Below are 14,228 nucleotides of genomic sequence, written 5' to 3' on the forward strand. Positions count from 1 at the left end.
TCCTTTTTAAAGGGAGAAAATAAAAAGGGCAGAAAGAAAGAGAGAAGAGAAAAGAAAAGAAAAGAAGAGAAAGAGGAATTATTTTGCGGGTCTCACTTGACCTTAATTTTGAAAATATTTGAAATAACTCGCCTCCGTTTTGAAATATTTGCGGGAAAACTGGGAGACGGGATCCGCTCGTTGGTACGAGGTTCGACCATTCCTGGCGCCTTTACCAGGGGTAATCAAACCAAGGGTCGAATTTATGCCTTTTGTTTTGCTAAGAATTTATCCTAAGTCTCGATGCACAACGAATCATGCTTGTGCAATGCAAAGATGTATGTTCTTTTTGAAAATGTTTTGAAATTTTCCAAGTGTTTCTGAGATGAATCTGATGATAGAGTGAAGAAATGGTTTTTAACTTAGAACTTAAGATTTAAAGTTCTAAGTTTTTTTGGAGTAGTCAAGAGCTTGGGGAAATAAATATGATCTTTGAAAGAGATGATTTTGAAGTTTGAGATAAAAGGAGAAGAAAAGAAATTTCAAAGTCATAAATGGACTTTGAATTTAGAATTTTGAATTTGGATGAATGTTTGAAAATTGAATTGAATTCTAGCTTTAAGGCTTTGAAATCAGAAGGAGACTTAGGAAATATAAATAGATTTGGAAAAAGATGGGATTGATTTGAAAGTTAGGATGAAAATAGAATTGGATTTAAGGATTGGGATCAAGATAGAATTTGGATCTGAGATTTTGAATGGAATTGGATTCAAGATTTGGAATCCTAGATGAAATTTGGGTCCTGGATCCTAGAATGGAATTGGATCTGAAGTCTGAGATCTAAAGTAGAATTGGATTCTGGATCCTAGAATGGATTTGGATCTGAAGTCTGAGATCCAAAGTAGAATTGGGTTCTGGATCCTAGAATAGATTTGGATCTGAAGTCTGAGATCCAAAGTAGAATTGGGTTCTGGATCCTAGAATGGATTTGGATCTGAAGTCTGAGATCCAAAGTAGAATTGGATTCTGGATCCTAAAAGAATTTGGATCTGAAGCCTGAGATCCAAGATGGAAGTTGAACTCTGGATCCTAAAATGGAGTTTTGGATCTGAAGTCTAAGATCCAATGTGAAGTTGGATTACGGATTCTAGAATCCTAAATGGAAATTGGATCCAAAATCTGAAATCCGAGATATAATTTGGATCTAACTTTGGAGTTTGGAGTTTCAGACTTGATTTTGAGAATGAATTTCAAAGTCAAATTTGGGCTTTGATTTTGGAGCTTTGAATTTGGAATAAAAAATCTCAAAGTTAGATTGAACTTTGAATTTGATTGAAATTTTGAATATAAATTGAATTTGGAATTTCAAAGTCAAATTGAACTTTGAAATCTGATTTGAATTGGAATTTTTTAAATATAAAATGAATTTTAAATCTCAAAGTTAAATTGAACTTTGAGATTGAAAATGAAATAGAATTGGAAATGAAAAGATGAATTGGATTATACAAGAATTGAAGATTTGATTGAAGAAGATATTTACATCACTTGGAGTTTTGAAAAAAGAAATTTTGAAAATATGATGCAGTTCTATCCTAAATGATGAATGAGTTTGAATAAGTTTGAAATTGGATTTGAAAATCATATTTCATTCTTCAAATGAATTTAAATAAGATTAATGATATAATACACTCCTGACTATGGTCATTGAATGTATTATATAATAGTCATATCTAAATTCAAAATGAAGAATAAAATACCTTTTTGGTGCTTTTATAGAATTTAAAATGAAATTAATTCTCAATATACCCAGACTATGGCCATTGGTATATATATTGAATTAATTTTAAGTTAAATTCTGATAAAAGAGGAAAATATTTAAAGAAAATATGATGATTTTGAAAAAGGATCCAGTGTGGATCCAGTGTTATTTTGTAAAAGATAAAACTACTAAGTTTTGTCCACATCCTGACTATGGCCATTGATGTGGATCATCAACTTAGGATCAATTACCTCTTACGAAATGGTGCACGTGCCATCCGTGTTCCCATTTGTGAGAATATGAGAAATAAAGGCAAAATGCATGAAAACAAGCAATTCATGAAATACTCATTCATTCTATCTAAAACAGGAAATATAAATTCTCATTAAGGTCTAACTATTACAATACACCAAATTGAATTTACAACACTCAATGATGATATTTTCCACATATTTCTTGCAAAACAACTGAGTTAACATGAAAAATAGAGGAATAATGGCATATATCACATGGATATCTAAAAAAAGATGTTCCTAAACCAAGATATGAATGATGGAAAAAGGTGGAAAGGATATGTATACCTACATATGTATATATATATATATATGTACATATAGAGGTATATTCACATATATATAAGTATATATATCTATGCATAGGTATCTGTATATGTATATATATGGGGGTATATACAATGGGGAGATGCGCTGAGTGATATACATTGTAGCAAATAGTTGAGATGATGGTGAGTGTTAAGGTGAGCATTGAATATGCCACAAATGCTAAGCACAAATGCAATTGACAGATGGGTGCTAGTAGGATATGTTGTGGGCAAGTACGTAAATATTGCTGTGAAAAATGCAACAGGTAAGTGTAATTGAAAGGGGGAATTTTCAATACTGAAATGTAGGTTCGCGGCATTTTGTCCAGAAATGACTTGAGTCCCAGTTTGAATTACTAGTAGCCCACGACGGCTGCAGGTAAAGCTTGAGGAATGGCTTGAAACTCCACTTCGAGCAAAACAGTTTATTACTATAATGAGGTGTACCAGAGGATCTCTCTGATTCCAACATGACTCAGTGAACCTCAAAAGGGCATAGCACAATGTTATAAAAAAAATGGATACAATCTCGGTGAAATTCCAAATAATTTTATACAGTTGTAACTCTCTAAAAGAAAAAGGTGCAGACCTGGCCATAAAAACAAGAGACTTCAAACAACAAACTGCGGAACTACTGCAACTTAAAAAAAAAATTGATTATGACAAGGTAATGAAATGCAATTATAAACTGTACTAAATGGAATTCCTTGTATGTGATATATACTGTGGCTGAGATGTAACGAGTGTGTAATATCATGAACCATACTGACGTGGATACAGTGGATAAATAGCAAACATAGCAAATTTAATGACAATGAATACCTAGATGATATGGCTGTGATGGTGTAGTAATGAATAGCAAACAAGGGAATGTGGAGAGAATAAGGTGGTGGTGATGTAATAGGTGCAGTAATTTTACCGAAATTCAGTAAAAAAAAAAATCATAATGAACTTTCAGCAGAGCACATATTAGAATTATTCAGTAATGAATCCCCTGATATATCATGCAATTTTGGATCATCAGAAAAAGAAATAGCATCTCCCCCATCAAGAAAAGCTTTAACAGTATATGCTATTAACCATACAGTATCATACGCATATAGACCATAAGCATTCCACCCCAAAGTGTCAAGTCCCTCTTTCTTAACCGAATTATCCCACCTAGACCTAAAATCTTTCTTCTGATCTGAATCAGATACATGTTGTCGCCTCATGAGAACTCTTTGAAGTGAACTTATGTTGCCAGAACTATCAAAATATATGGCTAGATAAGAAGAGAGCCAATCGGTAGTCATCCATACATATCCGTTAGTTATCATTTCAAGATGCTCAGCAACAGAGAAAATCAGAAGACCTGGCTTAGAATCATTGACATAGACAACAATAACACTTGATTCCATTAAAGCCAAGTTAACCAACCTGTTAGTGACGTCACTTCTAGTCATTTCAGGTCGTAATGCAGCTTTGTAAGAAATCCTCTTTCCAGCGGAAGTAGCCAATCATAGCAGCGATTGCAGACATTTGATACAAATCACTCTGGGTTGGAGTGAATAAAGAGTTAGATCTGTGGCAGCAAAAGAAAGAAGAGGAAACTTGGAGTTTATTAGCAACATGTGATATCACATGAGCAATTACAGAGGACTGTGGACCAATCATTGCTACTGTATCCTTCCCCATAAATTGTAAAGCTTCAACAATGCCAAGAAATCCACTGGCGTTAGAACTCATCATGATAATATTCAGCATAGTTCCACCAAGAACGCTGGAATTAGCATTCACATCTGCTTCTGCAGCCTTAATTGCAATCTTAGCAGCACTTTCTATAGCAAAATCTAAAGTGGAAATAGCTCATACATTCACCACAGATGGCCTCAACGAAACATTTTGACCAGGCCCATCTCCAAAAACTCCACAGACCATACTCACAAATAATAAAACACGGATCATGGTGTGGTGTAGCAGAGGGTATGACAAGTTACAAGGGCTGAAGGTGAAGGGATGCAAGGGGTGTGATGATATGCTGTGTAGGTGGGTGCATCATAGTGTTCCACAAGATGCTATGATGAGTGTGATGAAAGTGAAAGGCAGTGGGTGATTATAGGTGACGTGCACCAGCTGTGTACAGGATAGAAGGTATAAAAAACCGTGGGTATGTGACTAATGTTATTTGTAGGTAAAATATGACTGAGCGTGGAATGTAGGATAGTGGCAGTGAGGGTGTTACTTACAGCAGCTGCGATGGTGACAGACATTACCAACAAACAAATGGTTACCCTGCAGCTATCAGATCCACGGATTTCTTGGAGATTTGTTCTGAATTCAGGTGGACCTCTCATACATATCCCTAAGTTCTATTGCTACAGCAAGTTAAAAAAAAAAAAACAATCATCCCATCTAACTTTCATATTGCAGAGATGTGCACAAAAGGGGCGTAACCTAGAGGAGTACAAAGTGATAATGCTCATTAAACTGTAGATTTATCATAAGACTATGGTGCTATTGTTATCAAAACAATCAGCGTACACAGGATGATAGGCAGATAGGATTATCCTAACTGGTTTATTATGGAAAATATGGGTATGATGATTGGAGATGAGATGACACTGATGACCGAACTCAAGAACACAACACAATGCAGCTCATACAAATGTAATGACGTACAGAATTGAATATGCATTCAGTGGAATGGTTACTAGATATCAAAATTTATTTTGATGGAGGAGAGATTGTATGAGCCGTGCATGTGCTCATTCCAACTCCAACCTGGTACAGTATGAACAACCAATTCAGTATACCTGATTATCCTAAAATCATGTAGAGTAACCCATAAATACTGATCAATGATACTTGATTATTACATCTTATGGAGATATACACAGGGGTTTTAATCTAATGTAATACACATTTATGAGAAACAACAAGATTCAGTAAAATAAATTATGTGGATGCTGAATGATGCCTACTAAATGAAAAGAAAAAGAAATGCAACGTCTGGATGGCTACTGTATGAGCAGGGCATGCGTTTTGGGGATGAGAACATGGTTTTGAATATGAAGGATGAGTATTCGGTGAAATTTCCTCTACATGTTGCAGACCCTGATTGTATTGTTGTTATGCCCAGTCAACCCATTCTTACTGAGGTTGTAACACAGTGTGATGCAATGGATGTACTAACAAATGATGATAATGAGATGAACAAACCAAAAAATAAATGAGAATGATAAAATTCATGGATAACGTGTTCAAATCATGAATAAAGAAAAAATCAACAAAGTGGATGTCATTGCCCAATCACTTGTTGCAGAAACAGAATTTCAGAGGATAAAAACTGTCAGGATAAGTTGCCTCTTTAGATTACAAGTGACGAAATTATAACCTTAGGAAAAGCAAATCCCTGATGCGAATTGGTACTTCAAATCACGATTTACCTTAAATATGATCTCAGGAAATGCAGACTGCTAAGACAAATTGACAATTTCAAATTGCAACTTACAGTAAAAATAAAGGAAAGAAATAAAGAGCATAATGGAGAGTGATGAAAAAAGAAAAAGAAAAAAAAACTCACGAAGTTAGAGGGCAGGTTGTTTCAACGAGACGCCACGTTTGACTTATAAACTCGAGTATACACAAAACAATGGAAACAGATGTTAATGTTTGTTGTCAAGGGATGGAATACATTATGAACAAGAAAAAGAAACAAAAAGAATAAGAAGAATAAAAAAAAAAAGAGGAAAATAATGTTGGAACACGAAATTCCATTAATATAGCAATGGGTGGATCGATCCTGCTATACGCAGGTCGATCATACCCTTGATGCAAAATGAAACAAGATACCATTGAAACTGTAAAATATCGTAAGACAGAGATAAAATTTTCATCAGAAAATTGAAGGAGGAACAGGATGGTTGTTTACCCTAGTTTTGCAGAGATTCGTGGAGCCCTTTTTCTTTCACTACAGGGGTGGTTCTTCTGTGTGAACGTGGCTTTGTTTTGTGATTCAGCCGATGTTCAGTCGATCCTCCACTGGTTGAAGAGGAAGCACCAGAGGGATGAAGCACCGATGGATGTTATTCGAAGTGAAGCGGCTCCTATCGTGGTTTTGCAGAGGTTTTGGGGGAGAGTCAAGGCTTCTTCCCCAACTCTTGAGAGGAAGCATTAGAGGAGGTAGAAGCATCAGCGCACTGGAGTATATGCAGAGGTAGATGATGGATCATCGTGAAAGAGGGGTGCGGGGGTGATAACGGGTGAATCAATGCTTCTCCTGTGTGCTTCTTTTAAAGAGGGAGAAGAAGCTTCATGAATGGGGTTTGTTAGAGATGAGCGGAGGAGGAGAAAGGGGGGGGGGGGGGGGGGGCGATGGAGGAATCGACGGAGAGAATCGGGAGAGAGAGAGAGGGAATGGAGGGAGGCGCCTTACCTTCGCCCTTTCCTTGTTTACGAAGGGTTTTCGAACCCTAAAAAAATAAAAAAAAAATAAAAAAGTTTTTCAGAGGAGCCCCTCTGATTTTCGAGATTTTACAAAGAGAGGGGGGCTCCCGAGGTTTTTAGCAAAATTGTTTTCAAAAGGCTCAAAATCTTTTGTTTTTCTCAAAATTTTTCCAAATTTTTGGTTTTTGTATTTTTCAATTTTTTTTGCATTTTTAGAGTAGAAATCTTAAGATTTGTGAGAAAACAAAGATTAAAACTAATTTTTTTGTGTTTTTGCAAAAATATTTACAAAAGGGAATTTTTCTGAGAATTCAAGGCGATTTTGAGAAAATTTCTTCAGAAAATACATTTGGATCCGGATTTTGAGGAAATATGGATTTAAAACACTGGATTCGGATCCGGAATTGATTTTGAATATATCCATATGAAATTTGATTCAAAAAATCTGAAGGATGACTGAAATTTGGCTTTGAAATCGTCTTGATTTTTTCAGAAGAACGGGGTTAGGGGCAAAAGGGTCATTTTGCAAATCTTTGAAAAATTTGGGGTTTTCACAGATGCCCCTCTTTGCTACTAAGCCGGTTGAAAGCCGAGCTTAGTGGCAAAGACAACACTCCAAATTTTGAAAATGCCTCAGTCAGCAGGTCTGAACTGGGTGTGGAAGAATTATTTTAGAAACATGGCTTCTCAGGCTTAGAACCTTATCCTGAATGGTTTTGGGGGGATGAAATCCTCGAAAATGCTATGATTGAGTAGAGAATGAGGAAATCGTGATGGGACTTTGGATGGAAATTCCGAGATGGTGGGAAATGAGAATTTTGATCAGGTCTCATGGGTGAGACAAGATACTTTTTTGGAATGATTCAAGTTTAGCCCTTAACCTGGATGGGACAAAGATATATCATAAATGATCTGAATGAGGAAAGGATCATGCGAAGACCTTGATGGGACATTTTTGGAAAATGCCTCGTGAAATGAAGCTCAAGTGGAATCCTATCCTGGATGGATATACAAAGCATGGATTCCTTGATGGGAAGAGCCATGATGGGACTGGAAGAAAACATCTCGTTAGAACGAGGAATCTCGTTGGAACGAGTCTCAGGTTTAACCCAAACCTGAAAGGAAGATACCTCGCGAAGCAAGGTTCCGGGTTAACTCTTAATCTGGATAGAAAATCTACCATATGGGTTTCTCAAATGGAGAAACCATAATGGGACCTTCAGAATTTGGACGAACAAATCCGAAAGGGGTTTTACGAGAGGAGGAAAATACAGGGTTCCCTAAAGCTTTCGAAAAGGGGAAGAAATTGCGTGTCTCATTGTTGAGACTGAAATAGCTTTTAAAATCAAATGATCTTTCGCAGAAGGTTCAGGTTTGACCCTTATCCTGAGTGGGGGAAATCTACCATACAAGTTTCTCAAAAATGGAGAAAGCATGATGGGACCTTCGGGATTTGGACAAACAAATCCGAAAGGGGTTTTTTTGCGAAAGGAGAAAATATAGGGTTCCCTAAAGCTTTTGAAAAGGGAAAGAAATTGGGCGTCTCATTGCTGAGACTGAAATAGCTTTTGAAGTAAATGACCTCTCGCAGAAGGTTCAGGTTTGACCCTTATCCTGAGTGGGGGAGATCTACCATACAGGTTTCTCAAAAATGGAGAAAGCACGATGGGACCTTCGAAATTTGGACGAACAAATCCGAAAGGGTTTTTTTTTTTTTTGCGAAAAGAGGAAATATAGGGTTCCCTAAAGCTTTTGAAAAGGGGAAGAAATTGGGCATCTCATTGCTGAGACTGAAATAGCTTTTGAAGTAAATGACCTCTCGCAGAAGGTTCAGGTTTGACCCTTATCCTGAGTGGGGGAAATCTACCATACAGGTTTCTCAAAAATGGAGAAAGCACGATGGGACCTTCGGAATTTGGACGAACAAATCCGAAAGGGGTTTTGCGAAATAAGAAATATAGGGTTCCCTAAAGCTTTGAAAAGGGGAAGAAATTGGGCGTCTCATTGTTGAGACTGAAATAGCTTTTGAAGTAAATGACCTCTCGCAGATGGTTAAGGTTTGACCCTTATCCTGAGTGGGTCGTCCATACGGAATTCTTCAATGAGAAAACCGTGATGGGGCAGGAAGAGATACTTCCTTCGGAGGCAACTCTTTTGGGAAATATAAACAACGCTTGGTTGCATCAAAATGAATATTGAATGTTTATTTTAGTCTTGGAATGGCTAGAAAAATTTGCCAATAAGATAAAATCGTAGTAGATTCAAACACTTGGAAATGTGCACGTATGTGCAAAAGATATTTCCTCTTTTACCTAGAGTATTTCCTCCAAATGAGGTTAACTCCCTGGTTCTAAGAGTCAAATTCAAAATTTTAGCACTGATGATTTTCTTCAAGGAAGCTATCAATTTCCTTGATATGAGAAGAGAAGAAATATTCTTAATTTCATAAAAGCAAGTAATGAAGAGATATTGATAAAGGAATTTTGCATGAAAAAAGATGACTTCTGGCAACTTTGGTAGTTTGATATCTGGGTGTTTTTCCCATGATGATCCTTTTGCACTCTTTTTTGAGTCATTGCACTTTCTCGGGCTTTTACATCATCCTTCATTTGGATGGGTCCTGACTTTTCTCTCTTTTTTTCAGGGAAGGGTACATCACAAACTCCTTCATCTTGGAGATGCTTCGATCCTTCTTTCTCTCAGGGATTATATATGATATTGGCTCAAAAGGTCTTTTAGATGATAGCAGAAATCAAATATCTTTTAGGGTTTGTCGGTAGGTTCATCACACTCACCTTCATCTTGACGGTGATCTGAACTTTCCCTGGAAGGATCTTTCACAAACTCCTTCATCTCGGAGATGATCCAAATCTTTTTTGGCCCCAGGGGTCTGCTCGCCTATTCATCTTCATATTGACGACAATTGAGAGATCCCTTTTGCGGATATTTGATTGCAACTTTAAAAATGAATGTGAAGACATGGATTGAGTGGATTCTTTTTATAGCTCGAGATATTTCCACTGCCTGATTGCCAGAAAGTCATTTTTAAACATGCGCCATAGCCAAGATCAATATCAATTCGCTTCTGGCTTTTCGACATCATTGAATATTTCTTTTATTGATCATATCGAGGACATTTCTCACATCCTTTTGGTTGATCAACAGGAAAAGATTTGAATTTTACCTCTTTTTTGCAAAAAGTTTCACCTTTTTGGAAAGAAATATTAGAAGTAATCCGAGGAAATTCTTTTTGTGTAGTCAGATTTTTAGAATCAACAAATGCTTTTAGCAAATTGGCAAAGTTTTCACGAATTCTTTATGAAATAATCACTAAATATAGATTTTGACGAGACCTTGAGTTGCAATCTTTGATTTTGAAAATACATGACCAGCAAAAGCTGGAACCTTTGAAATACATGACCAGCAGAAGCTGGAACTTTTGAAATACATGACTAGCAAAACTGGAACGTTTGAAATACATGACCAGCGAAAGCTGGAACATTTGAAATACATGACCAGCCAAAGCTGGATCTTTTGGAAATACATGACCAACAAAAGTTGGATCTTTTAGAAATACATGATCAGCGAGATGCTGGATCTTTTGGAAATACATTAGATTTAGGTCAGAACTTTGAATTTTGTAAAAAGAAAAGAATTTGACGAGAACACTGATTTTAGAAGGTTACCGATGCGAGGACCGGATTTTGAAGAGAGCTAAATTTTTGAAAAGAATTGAGGAATCAAGGATCCTTGGTGAAAATTAATGGACCATCATACTTTCAACTGTATGTGGTCTGCTTTCAGGATTTATCCCCTTATCCTGAATGGGGGAAAGAAGGAAAGAAATACCTCGTTAGCAGGAGGCATCAGGTTTATCCCTTAACCTGAAAGGGAAGAAGGGAAGAAATACCTCGTTAGCAGAAGGCATCAGGTTTATCCCTTAACCTGAAGGGGAAGAAGGGAAGAAATACCTCGTTAGCAGGAGGCATCAGGTTTATCCCTTAACCTGAAGGGGAACGGAAAGAAATACCTTATTAGCAGGAGGCATCAGGTTTATCCCTTAACCTGAAAGGGGGAGAAGGAAGGAGTTTTAAAGAGAATAAACCTGGATTTTTTTGAAATTTTTGAAATGGATTAGCCGGAAGGCTGGGTTTTGGAAGAATGTCCTGCCTGGCAGTTGTGTTTTTTGAAAAAGAAGAGAGTCCGAGTCGGGACTCGAATCTTCAGAAAATAAAAGATAAAGAGAAACCCGAGTTTTGAAAACTCGAATTTCTTAAAGAAATGATTGATTTCCAATGCGAGGATTGGATTCAAAAGGAAGTCCTGGTCGGAACTCAGAACATCGAACGAAAATAATAGAGGAGAAACCCGAGCTGGAACTCGGATTTCTAAAGAAATGATGGATTTCCAATGCGAGGATTGGATTCAAAAGAAAGTCCTGGTCAGAACTCAGAACTTCGGACGAAAATAATAGAGGAAAAACCCGAGCTGGAACTCAGATTTCTAAAGAAATGATGGATTTTCAATGCGAGGATTGGATTCAAAAGGAAGTCCTGGTCGGAACTCAGAACTTCGAACGAAAAATAATAGAGGAAAAACCCGAGCTGGAACTCGGATTAAAGAAATGATGGATTTCCAATGCGAGGATTGGATTCAAAAGGAAGTCCTGGTCGGAACTCAGAACTTCGAACGAAAAAAATAGAGGAAAAACCCGAGCTGAAACTCGGATTTCTAAAGAAATGATGGATTTCCAATGCGAGGACTGGATTCAAAAGGAAGTCCTGGTCGGAACTCAGAACTTCAAACAAAAATAATAGAGGAAAAACCCGAGCTGGAACTCGAATTAAAGAAATGATGGTTTTCCAATGCGAGGATTGGATTCAAAAGGAAGTCCTGGTCGGAACTCAGAACTTCGAACGAAAATAATAAAGGAAAAACCCGAGCTGGAACTCGGATTTCTGAAGAAATGATGGTTTTCCAATGCGAGGATTGGATTCAAAAGGAAGTCCTGGTCGAAACTCAGAACTTCGAACAAAAATAATAGAGGAAAAACCCGAGATGGAACTCGGATCTCTGAAGAAATGATGGATTTCCAATGCGAGGATTGGATTCAAAAGGAAGTCCTGGTCGGAACTCAGAACTTCGAACGAAAAATAATAGAGGAAAAACCCGAGCTGGAACTCGGATTTCTAAAGAAATGATGGATTTTCAATGCGATGATTGGATTCAAAAGGAAGTCCTGGTCGGAACTCAGAACTTTGAACGAAAAAAATAGAGGAAAAACCCGAGCTGGAACTCGGATTTCTAAGGAAATGATGGATTTCCAATACGAGGATTGGATTCAAAAGGAAGTCCTGGTCGGAACTCAGAACTTCGAACGAAAATAATAGAGGAAAAACCTGAGCTGGAACTCGGATTAAAGAAATGATGGATTTCCAATGCGAGGATTGGATTCAAAAGGAAGTCCTGGTCGAAACTCAGAACTTCGAACGAAAATAATAAAGGAAAAACCCGAGTTGGAACTCGGATTTCTGAAGAAATAATGGTTTTCCAATGCGAGGATTGGATTCAAAAGGAAGTCCTGGTCGGAACTCAGAACTTCGAACGAAAATAATAAAGGAAAAACCCGAGCTGGAACTCGGATCTCTAAAGAAATGATGGATTTTCAATGCGAGGATTGGATTTAAAAGGAAGTCCTGGTCGGAACTCAGAACTTCAACTAAAAATAATAAAGGAAAAACCCGAGCTGGAACTCGGATTTCTAGAGAAATGATGGATTTCCAATGCGAGGATTGGATTCAAAAGGAAGTCCTGGTCAGAACTCAGAACTTCGACTGAAAATAATAAAGGAAAAACCCGAGTTGAAACTCGGATTTCTAAAGAAATGATGGATTTCCAATGCGAGGATTGGATTCAAAAGGAAGTCCTGGTCGGAACTCAGAACTTCGACTGAAAATAATAGAGGAAAAACTCGAGCTGGAACTCGAATTTCTAAATAAATGATGGATTTCCAATGCGAGGATTGGATTCAAAAGGAAGTCCTGGTCGGAACTCGGAACTTCGACTGAAAGAATAAAGGGAAGAAGCCCGAGTGGAGACTCAGGTTTTTGACAGGAAGTTTTTAATCAAAAGATTGAGTTTTGAAAATTTGCCAGTGCAAGGACCGGATCTGGGATTGAGAATGACCATTTAGAGGACTGAATTTATTTGCATGCGATATGATTGCCCCCTTATCTTGACTGGGGAGAGAATAAAATTTTTGAAGAACGGACGAGAAGAGATAGAAATTGTTTGGAAGTTTTGACAAAAGAGAAGAATCAAGGAAATTTTATGGAAATTATCTTTGTAAAAGAATTCTCACAGGTAGCATTGTTGCTCCTATGAGGGGTTTCAGGATTATCCCTTATCCTGAATGGGAAAGAAAAGAAATTTTGGCATAGATTGATGAAAAGGCTTTGGAAGAATTAACAAAATTGGATAAAGAAAGGTAATCTTGACAAAATTGGGTAAAGAATGAGATTTTAAAAAGATTTGGCAGAGATTAATGAAGCTTTAAAAGACATTTCAGGATTATCCCTTATCCTGAAGAAAGAAGGACCTCGTAGGATGAGGTTTCAGGTTTATCCCTTAACCTGAAAGGGGGAGGAAAAATAATAAAAATAATACCTCATTGAATGGAGGTATCAGGTTTATCCCTTAACCTGAAAGGGTAAATTTTTTAAATAAGAATCAAGAAGAATTAATAAAAATGGATGAATAATTAATAAAAATGAATAAAAATTGATAAAACTGATAAAGATGGATAAACAAAAGGTTGATAAAAGTTGAGAAAAAGAGTTCGATCCTGCCTGCATGTGGGATCTTTAAAATGAGAAAAATCATTTTTTGAAAAGAAAGATCAACCGCGAGAGCTAATCTTTGAAAGGGGATCATTCATGAGAGATCATCATGAGGGTTAATTTTTTGAAGCAATGATTTGAAAAACCAATTTTTTTTTAAAAAAAATATGATCAACACGAGGGTTGATATTTAAATGCAATGATTCAAAATCAATTTTTAGAAAATATTATCAACAGAAGGGTTGATCTTTGAATGTAATGATTCGAGATTAATTTTTTTCAGAAAATGTGATCAACACAAGGGTTGATGTTTGAATGTCATGGTTGGAAAACCAATTTTTCAGAAAATATGATCAACACAAGGGTTGATCTTTGAATGCAATGGTTGAAAAAAACCAATTTTCAGAAAATATGTTCAACACAAGGGTTGATCTTTGAATGCAATGATTTGAAATCAACTTTTTAGAAAATATGATCAACACAAGGGTTGATCTTTGAATGCAATGGTTCGAAACCAATTTTTAGAAAATATGATCAACACAAGGGTTGATCTTTAAATGTAATGATTCAAAATCAATTTTTTAGAAAATATGATCAACACACGGGTTGATTTTTGAAATGC

The sequence above is a fragment of the Nuphar pumila genome, chromosome 12 (genome assembly GCF_984573655.1).
Source record: "Nuphar pumila chromosome 12, dmNupPumi1.hap1.1, whole genome shotgun sequence".
NCBI classification, from domain to species: Eukaryota; Viridiplantae; Streptophyta; class Magnoliopsida; order Nymphaeales; family Nymphaeaceae; genus Nuphar; species Nuphar pumila.